At 33.7% G+C, this 10665-nt stretch overlaps 1 pseudogene; it reads right to left on the bottom strand.

Moving 5' to 3' along the window:
* Positions 1–2171: 2171 nt before the first annotated feature.
* On the bottom strand, positions 2172–3758 carry LOC149178138 (cytochrome P450 86B1 pseudogene; annotated as a pseudogene).
* Positions 3759–10665: the final 6907 nt, after the last annotated feature.

Here is a 10665-nt window from a genome sequence, read left to right as displayed (position 1 = left end):
TATTATAATGTTTCTGGTTACACTCCAAAAAGAACTTCAAAGATCAATGTAGTTATGAAAAATGAATTACAAAGGTCGTGTAAAAAACACCTCCACCATGTTTTCACAAGGGAGCACATACCCATTGTGGTTGTATTGTCAATTTTTTTTTTTTTTTCCTTTGATTGTGTTATCGTGGGGTTAATATAAGAAACTCTATTTGTAGGCAATTTATTGGTCAGTTTTTAAGATAGAATATAACGTAATGCAGCATTTATTGGTTCATTTCGCTTATTGGTCAGTCTTCAAGATAGAATATAATGTAATGCAGTTGTTATTGGCTCATTTCGCGGTTAATAATGTAATGCAGTTGTTATTGGCTCATTTCGCGGTTAATATGAGAAGCTCTATTCGTAGGCAATTTATTGGTCAGTTTTTAAGATAGAATATAATGTAATGCAGTAGTTATTGGTTCATTTCGCTTATTGGTCAGTCTTCAAGATAGAATATAATGTAATGCAGTTGTTATTGGCTCATTTCGCAGAAAGGGTTTTATGAAATCTGAATTTTATTTAATGGAAGATTTTGGTAAAATCTTAATTATAAAAGGAAAATAAATAATTTCACCTCGTTCATGGCTTGATTTTGATCTCCCATTCATGGCTTGATTCTGATCTCCCACATTTTGAAATGTTTTCAAAATTTACAATATATAAGGGACAATTGCAATGCTTAATTTCGGGAAAAAGATATGTGTGGAAAACTACGAAGAAGTAATTAAAGAAAGAATTTGAGGCAATGACATTAAAACTTTGAAAAACGAAAGATTTTAGAGGCCATCCTCCAACTTAATGGCGAAACTGATTATTTGAAAAGGTTGGGCATTTTCTACGGATGCCCAAATGCAGTTTAGCATTTCAAGTCTTGTGTTCCTCTCGTGTCTCATTTCGATTTGGCACCGTACTTTCAAAACAATTATAATCACTGCATTCTCTATAATGTTTTTTTCAGAAGAAAAAGACACTCTCCATAATTACTTCATTGTTTTATTCCTGTTCTCAGTTTTTTTCTTATAGCATTGAACTTCACCAATTTTTTCAAAAATTAAATATTTCTCTGTATGATTTTATAGACTAGAGGGAGGTAGATGCCAAAAATATTATGGGCTTTAAAATATTTCAGTTACGGTTTATAGAATTATATTAGTTTACAGTATTTTATTTTATTGGTTTATTTTTTGTTAATATGAATTTAAAACTTTATCGTAGATATTTTGTGTTTTTAATAAGATATTAAATTTAAAATATTTAGTAATTTTAATATCTGTTTTAGGTTAGTGAAGGAACACCATTATGATATTAAATGGAGGGAAAATAAATTTTAATTGATAAAATAATTTAAATCATATTTTATAATAATTAAATTTCTTTAATTATTCTAATTTCATAGGTAAATCAATATACAAAAATATTATATAGTTGAATTAATATACAAAAATCTAATATGTGTTATACTTTATATTAACATAAATATTTTTTCTATTTAACTATCATCAAATATTTAATTTATTTTATTTTAAATTGGTTTATATTTTATTATTAGATTTTTTCAACCAATTAAGTTAATAAATTAGTTTAATACGTTTTACATTATTATTATTACAAATAATTAATTGTGTATATATGTGTAAGAGAGAGAATTGGTAAATGTTATTTATTTATAAAAACGGTGGTTGGCATACAAAAGGATTACATTGCAAAGGCCTATAAACCAAAATAAGTAACTATGTTTGTCTAACTTATACATTGAAACATAAAAACCTAGAGAGTATGAATTTATCCCTATTTTCAAATCAGACAAACTAAAACCACACAATTCATCCTACAAAAAAAAATGACCTACCCCAAATAACTTTAGTTTAAAAAAACGATATGAATTTAGTTTTCTAATTACACATTTATTTTTCTTTTCTCTGAAAAAGAAAAACCTATTTTTTTTTAATATTTCATAGTGAATAAAAAACATACAATCCCTTTATTTATTCATAATCAATATTCAAATTATTGACCGTAGACACAAGAGTACGTAGTTGAAAGAAATCGCAGTAAATGCGCTTTTCGACACACAGTCGCCGATACTAAATTACTATCGTGCACGTACAATGGCAAACGCTGTGATATATCATGTAGACCTTATTTGTCAGTTCCTCTTGGTTGGAGGGTAACCCTCAGCCCATTTTTCATAAAGAGAGTCAATCCCCGTACCTTATAATTCAGCTGTTCACCTTCGTTAACCAGTTTCAGTTTGTAACGATATAAGATGGATGCCGCCACGTGCTTCATCTGCAAATATGCAAAATCTCTCCCCATACACATTCGAGGGCCTCCATGGAAAACAGGATATTTGTAAACAGATTGGTTCACAAAAACACCCTCATCATTAAGCCATCTCTTTGGCTTGAATTCCATGCAGTCTCTGCCCCAGATGCTTTCCATTCTTCCCATGGCGTAAGTAACGTAAACAATAGCAGTCCCTTTCTTCATAGGCGTCCCATCAGGCAACACGTCGTCCTCTATCGCCTCCTTTCTGCCCAATGGCACAGGAGGGTAAAGTCTCATTGTCTCGGACAAACATGCATGCAGATAATGCATTTCTTTCAGCTCCTCCCTGCTCAAACAAAGTGGATCACCGGGTTTGACATTAGCTGATCTCTTCTTTAAAATGCAGTGGATCTCCTTCAAAATATTTTCTTCCACATGGGGATGTTGAAGAAGCAACCAAAAGAACCAGGAAAGTGCCACAGATGTTGTGTCGCTGCCGGCAAGAATGAAGCTCAGACAAATGCCTCGTAAGAAAGTGTCGGAATATGGGATTCCATTTTGGTCCAAAGATTTCATAAAAATAGATAATATATCTGCATGGCTACGAGACATTCCAAGTTTTCCCATACCCAATTCCTCCCTTCTAGCTGAAACGATCTCCATGACAAACTGGTCGATGATCTTCAGAGCAGACTGAAGTTTCGCATCGATCCCCAAACCGAAAAATCCCATGATCTTTCTCAAATATACAGGCATTAAAAATCTACTATATGATGCTTCAATAGCATCATCGAATGCTTTGACAAAAGGAATGGCTGGCAGAGATGGAGATAAACACCCCACATCCACACCAAACGCAATTTTGCAGATGTTGTCAAACGTGAAACGAAAGAGCATGTCTTGAAGATCGGTGGCGCTTCCCTTGGATATGGTGTTGTCCAGAACAGGGATGAGATTTTGGCGCAGCGAGTCTTGTACGGACTTCAAGACATAAGTGAGACTAGATACAGAGTTAAATTCTACCACAGACGCCTTTCTTTGTTGAATCCATAGTTCTCCATCGACGTTAAACAATCCATCACCGAAAACATCTCTAAACGCGCTCCTGAAAGCAGGACCCTTTGGAAAACTTGAAAACCTAGTTGTGAGAATGTACTCCACATTTGCTGGATTGCTGGTAAGGACAGTGGTTTGCGGAAGGCCTTTGGCAATAAAAGTTCCCCCGCATCCGATCAGGATTTCTGAAATGGAATCGTATAGATGGTTTAAATGTATAAACAATGAGGGGAGAATCCCTAGGAAAGGCCATTCTGGAGGGATTCCGTTCTTTGCCTTTCTGTTGAGAAACAGAACATAGTATGTGAACGCCAGGATGATGACGATCAAGATAACGGAGATACCCATTGAGGCCTTCTGAAGAAGCATGGAACATGCAAACAGCCGGTGAATTCCAGGCATACTTAACAGCACGCTGCCTCTAACAACATTGGATTAGTGGTACCATGCATTTATTGCAAATTTATATTTGCACCAATCACAGGACTATGGATTCATTGCCAGGAACATGGTAAACGTTACATCGACGAAACGTGGAGAACAGCCTTTCATTCCATCGACGATAGTTGGTGTGACAAGCTAATTGGTCGTTGATATATGTCTTTTCATAATTAAACTAATCAGTTTCATATTTAAAGGGAGGGTTGTTTCTTTGGGAAATTATTTTAACTTATGTTAACAAGGGATATTGGGCATGAAATGAATTACACATCTCTTTCATATTGAATTGTATCCTTAAACACAACAATAAACATATTTTAATTTTGAATTTTTTTAACATTTTTTTTGTTTTTATCTATTTTTCAATTTTACAATAATATTTCAATTCTCTACACTAATAAAATGGAGCAAATATAAAATTTAAAAATAAATAAATAAATTATATTCAAAACACAAGTAATGCAAAATCAACAATAAAATTTACTCTTCTTATATTATTTTAGAAAATTTTTTATATTATATATAAAAAGAACATATCATTTCATAATATTATTATATAATTATTTTCCAAACACATAGGTTTATTTAGAACTTTCATAATTAAAAATAACATTAACTTATATCAATAGTTTTTAATTATTTAGTTTAGTTACTCTTCTTATACTATTTTATAAAAAATCTTATATTATACTTAAAAAATAACATATCATTTCATAATATTATTATATAATTATTTTTCAAAGACATAGGTTTATTTAGAACTTTCATAATTAAAAATAACATTAATTTATATCAATGATTTTTAATTACTTAGTTTATAAAATATCTATTGTCTCATCCATGATGAGTATGTTTATGAACATTATTTTCTATTGATATTATTAATCATTTTTAATTATCCTAATAAATGTGTTTATTTTAAAATAAATTTATCAATAATCATTATATAGATGGTAGTGATTTAACTTGCATAAAATATTCTAGAATATTCATAACAATATACACAAATCAAAGTTTGAGATTTATCTCCAAAGTTGTTATGTCTATTTTGTCTTTTTAATTAAATTGATTAATTAAAAAAATCACATAAATAAATGTTACATGAAGTGAGTTATCGTTTTTTGGGCATGTGATGTTGGTAAGCTATGATATTGACACATGGTATTGTAACAAAACCTAATCACAAATTAAAAATATTTGTGATAAAGTAAGAATAAATCTCTATGATTATTAATTTTGTAACATATTTTTTTAAATATATATGTAACAAATTTTTTAAATATATATATGATTCTATTAATTCTTACCAATAATTTAACCTATATAATTATTCTAATTATATAATTATTATAAACTATCATTTAATTTAAATAATTAAATAAATTATAAAATTATTATAAACCACTTAAATTAAATGAAGTTAAGGAAAATTATTTATTTTTCACTTCACTACAATCTAGTATATCTCCCCAAAAGAAAATGACCTTAACTTTCATTACCTTTAAATCTATTTTATGTACATAAGTGAATTGCGTAAAATGCGTTGAGAAGCTCAAAGGACCTTAACTTTCATTAACTTAAAATTTATTTTGCATACATAAAATGTGTTGAGAAGCTGAAAGGTATATTAAGTATTTTAATGTTAATATATGTGTAAATTGTATTTTATACATGTTTTTACGTTTATATGGCCAAATTTGTTTATATAATGCTGTAAAGGTGTTATAAAAATAAAATATATGAAAATGTAAAATTTATCATGTAATTTTGAAAATATTTAATAAAAATATTGATAATTATAATTTAGATTTCATTTGAGTTAAAGTAAAAATATTTTTTTTTTGTAGAGAAATGTCTTCTAGGGTTGGGATGCTCTCCACATTTTCTACTCTTTACATTTGGGTAGGGGTGTGGTGAGACCTTGGGAAAATGTTTTCATAACTTTTTTTAGGATATTTAAGGAAATATTTTTGTAGTATGGGGGACATGTTTTGGGTAGGGGTGTGATGAGATCTTGGGAAAATGTTTTCATACATCTTTTTTTAGGGGATATTTAAGGAAATATTTTTGTAGTATGGGGGACACGTTTCCTTAAAAATGAAGCATCTTAGCATCCTTTGATTTTTGGTCCAAATCAAATTAAGATACAATGAAAATAAGGATAAAGCTTTTAAAGTGTTGACTTTGATATTTAATTGTAATATTAATTTTTTAACAAAACAATATTCACATTTATCTTACTTTTCATATTTTTTGAATTCAATTTTTAGAGTTTGAGAGTCGTTCCAACTTTAGGGAACTTCATATGGATAAAGTAGAATTTCATATTCCTTTTTAAGAGATTTAAGAGTTTCAAGATTTTAGGATTGGTAGAATTATAATGTTTTATTTAATTGGATAATGATGAATTAATATTGGCATATAAAAACAAAAAAACCATCGAAAATGTCAAGTGGATTAAATTTTAAGTAAAAAACAATATCGTACAAATTTAAAAAAAAATATATCTAAAATATAATTTAACTTTTGGTAAAAAAAGAGTACAAGATCACAATATAAATTAACATTGGCATATAAAAACAAAAAAAAACCATCGAAAATGTCAAGTAGATTAAATTTTAAGTAAAAATACAATATCATACAAATTTAAAAAAAATATATCTAAAATATAATTTTAACTTTTGGTAAAAAAATACAAGATTACAAGTTAATTTTAATTTTAAAATGTATATATATATATATATATATATATATATATATATATATATATATATTTTTAAGTTTGGTAGGATTACATCTTTATCATGTCTTATATACTACCTTAATTATGGCAAGGAATTGAACTAGAGACTTTACATCAAGAAGTACCTTAACATAGCATCTCATCACCATCTATCCAAAACCCCATAAACAATTACATAATTAATTTAAATAGCATAAATAATTTAAATAAAACCAAAATATTAATTTTATTAATTAGAATATAATATGCTTTCAAAAAACTGCATTAAACACATGTAGCATAACTGATTTCAAATAACTCGAAAATAGCTCACTGTATATAAAAAAGTTTGTAAGGGTTGGAGATGGATCATCAAACTAGGGAGTGGAGGAGTGCTACCGAGTGGAGGAGTGCTGCCGAAAGCATCCATCCAGGTGCTTTCTCCCTGCGTCTTGTCGGTTTTCAACCTATACCCATCCTACAGGTGCGTGCTTTCTAAACATGTGAGGTAAAGAACCAAGGCATGTCGTTATTGCTCTATTTTTCACCACGTTTCTCCCCTCTCTCCTGCCGACAGCTGAATTCTTGTCTGGAGTGGTTCCCCTGCATGCCTGAATTCTCGACGTGTTTTTTCCCCGCTCCACCTGCCAACAACTGGTTTATCACTGAGAGAGGTGTTGCATGCTAGACCATCTTATGACACGTTCATTCCAACTATCTTATCATTTGTTGGGCCTCCGTCTTAGAAATCTTTCTATATAACCAGTTTTTGATAGTAGTGGGAAGGTTTGGCTCCTCCTTCTCTTCCCTGCGCATTCTGGCGTAGTGGTGGGTCATCTGCATAATCTGGTATTTCTCACCTAACCCTCCAGTATTTGGAATGCATTTTCAATATCCCTGCTTTACATTATCCGAGGTTTTTCGGCTTCATGTGCACCGGCTACAAGTTGTTTGGTTTTGGTCTGCTGGCGGATTTTCATCACTCTTCCCTCGGCATGCACTCAGTTAAGGTTAGTGTTTCTGTCTATATCTGAATTTACACCTTTTATTTTATGGTTAATAGTATTATACCTGAATTTACATGAGTTCACACATACTGTTTAGTGTTTTATCAGAGATAGTTTTGCAATAGTCTTAAACGTGTGCCTATCCCTTCCTACTGGTTTTTTTCTGGCTTAATATGATAGAGGGATCATCCATTGTTTACTTAACCTGTTATGCTCTTTTGAGCTTGAGAGCTGGTTTTTGCTATAGTTTGTTAGCATATCCTATCGGCCACCCATGTTCGGGTCTGTTTCTGTCGAATGGCTCTGGATTTCCATAAAAAAATTTAGGATATTTTTTATTGTTTCTAGACCTTGTGCGGATTTTCGTATTAAAATAGGTCCTTGGTGGTGCATATATGAATTTTGTTGTTGCTGCATAGTCTGCCCGGATACATCCTCATGATCACTAGGCTATGTAGCTCTGATGGTTCCTCTGGTTTTTCCGTTGTCGGGTTTGTGTTTCCAGAACTTTTCTGACTAAAAGATCTGGTTTTATCGTACAGTTTTTAAATTCTTAATCCTTCTATCTATGAGTGCCACCTTATTCATGTTTCCTTCCTCCATCCTATCTGAACAATCGGGAACCTTCCTTCTACAGGCTTTTATTATCTCTGGTTTTCGTTCACCGTCATTTCCCTTTTTTCCATAAGCCTCTGCACTTCATACTGCTAGTTCTGTAGATCCTTGTCACCTTCTTGACTATTTTTGATCCTTTTACTCAAAACTTTCTTTTTTCCATTAAATACCTGGAGATATCTTGTCTTGACTTCTATCTTCTTGATACTTGACCCGATCTCCTAGGGAGTATCGTCTCTTCCTTCCATAAATTCATCGGATGACTAAATCCCGAGGTAGCTTTTATATCTGGGGTATGGTATTTTTGTCTATATTGACCCATGTCTCTTTTATTATCACTGTCGAGCCGTCCTTTACCTGCTGAGATGGAGATTCTCCATGTTGAATCCGACACGTCGGATTTAGTGAAAGCTGCCATCGAAGCAGAAGCTTTACATTTTGGCACCATCAGGGCCTCAAGCTGGCAAACCACGTGCTTCCCTCTCAACATGTTCCTGATCCTAGAGATGCTATTCCTTTTGTTCCCCGAAGAAAACATCACCATCGGCCGGCCAAGATTACCCCTCCCCCATCTACCATTTGCTTGGATGGTGTTATGTTAGCAAACCGAATAGCAAGTTTACAATCGCGTGCGCTGATTGGCAAATGGCACTTTCCCGACATGGAAGATGACCAGATTAGGAAGTGGCTTGGTTCTTGATGGCGTCCCCTTATTCGTTACACTCCTACCATTGTTCGTTTGATGAAAGACTGGTACAACTTTCATTTCTTGAAAGTCAAGGACCTCAACACCATTTGGAGCCTCCCTTGGGTGCACAGATGGAGCTTCCTTGCTCTCCACAAATGGTACATAGGTTTTGACCCTCTTCGAAACACGCCGCAGAACAATTTTATCTGGATCAAACTACCTGCCCTTTCTATTGAACTGTGGACGAAGGAATCTCTTTCCTTTATTGGAAATGCTATTGGAAAATTTGTCTATGTTGATCCCAGATGTCTAGGTGTGAAAGATAAACGCGTCGCCTGGATCCTGATTGAAAAATATTGTAGGGGCGGTTTTCCTGATCACATTGACCTATTCTAGGGTGAATTATCAGCCTGTCAAAGGCTTGATTACTGGGGAGTCCCATTCAGGTGCTCCCTTTGTCACAAAACGGGACACCTCAAAGATAAATGTCCTTGACATCCACATGGAAAGGTATGGAATAAGGAATATAGGGTGAAATATAAATCTCAGAATATGGTTGCATCCCACAGCTATGGGGAAGAGGAAAATACCAATTATAAAAGAGTTTCTCCTTTGGCAGACATCTTCTCCCCTACCCGCTCTCACAGTTTGGCCTTTTCACGTGAATTTTCGGGGGAGCCATCTCATTGCCCTTTCTTCTCTCCCAGGAAACATAAATCTCCCCCCATATCTATGCCGAGATCTCTTTCCATGGATAATCTGTACAATGTGGGTGTTTGTGACATTCCCTCCCAACCCCCCCTCCTCCGGAGCCTTCTCAGGGTTTTTCGGTCATCTCCCCTTCTCCTATTCCAAAATTAAGCATCCTTCCCTCTCTGAATCATGACATTACCATTATCCCCTCTTCCTCTTCATCTTCTGCTAAATCTGGACAAATTCTTAAGAATATCTCCCCTTCTTCCTCAACCCGTAAAACTCCTTACCGCGCCTCCCATTCCTCAAAAGGAAAAGCCCCCATGATCTCGGCTTCCCCTCCAACTTCTTATTTGCCATCTCCCACTAACTCCATTGGCAGTGACCTTGACATGCTCCTTCAGAGAGAATCTCTTAAATTGCTTCCCTTGACCATTCACAAACCTAGAAAATCTACTTCACCCATCATTAGCCCTAATTCGGCAAAAAATATCACTGTTCGCCGAAAACAAAACAGGGGCAGTTGTCATTTCAGGGGGAGGAAGGGCATCTCTAATCTGGATTACCAGGAATCCTCTCTTATTGACATTCCTATTTCCAATCTTCCTCAAAGCGGGCCTCTTAGAGCAACTTGTCCAGGGAGTGTTACAAATGATGAACATCCTCTCTATCAATATAAGGGATCTTGGGGCAGACCCAAAGTTTCTTGCTCTAAAAGATTTATTTCTTTCTGCTCCTTACAAGATAATCTTAATACAGGAAACCATGCACGCTCAACAGGATACAATCTCCTTTTTCAGGCAGATGCTCCCGACCTGGTACATTGCAGCTACAGAGGTGACAGGTCTTTCTGGTGGTTTAGCGGTTCTTTGGGACCCAAGATGGATATCTGCAAAATCTTTTCGATGCCTTGAGGGTATTTTGATCATTGCCAAATTTCGTGGTAGATTCGACAAGATCCATATTCTAAATGTGTATGCGCCATATAAAGATCGAAATTCATATTGGAACTGTTTCATTTCCTCTGGAATTCTGGAAATTAAATCTCTCCTCATCGCTGGTGATCTAAAATGCACTTTGGGGCTGGATGAAGTTTTTGGAAAAGGGAAAAAAGTTGACCAAATTGGTGAGAAAATCAGAGAG

This window comes from Pinus tabuliformis, chromosome 4_1 (genome assembly GCF_031772625.1).
Source record: "Pinus tabuliformis cultivar Carrire ecotype Pingquan chromosome 4_1, CPIR1, whole genome shotgun sequence".
NCBI classification, from domain to species: Eukaryota; Viridiplantae; Streptophyta; class Pinopsida; order Pinales; family Pinaceae; genus Pinus; species Pinus tabuliformis.
Note: the sequence above shows the minus strand (reverse complement) of the source record. Positions and strands in the feature narration are given on the sequence as shown.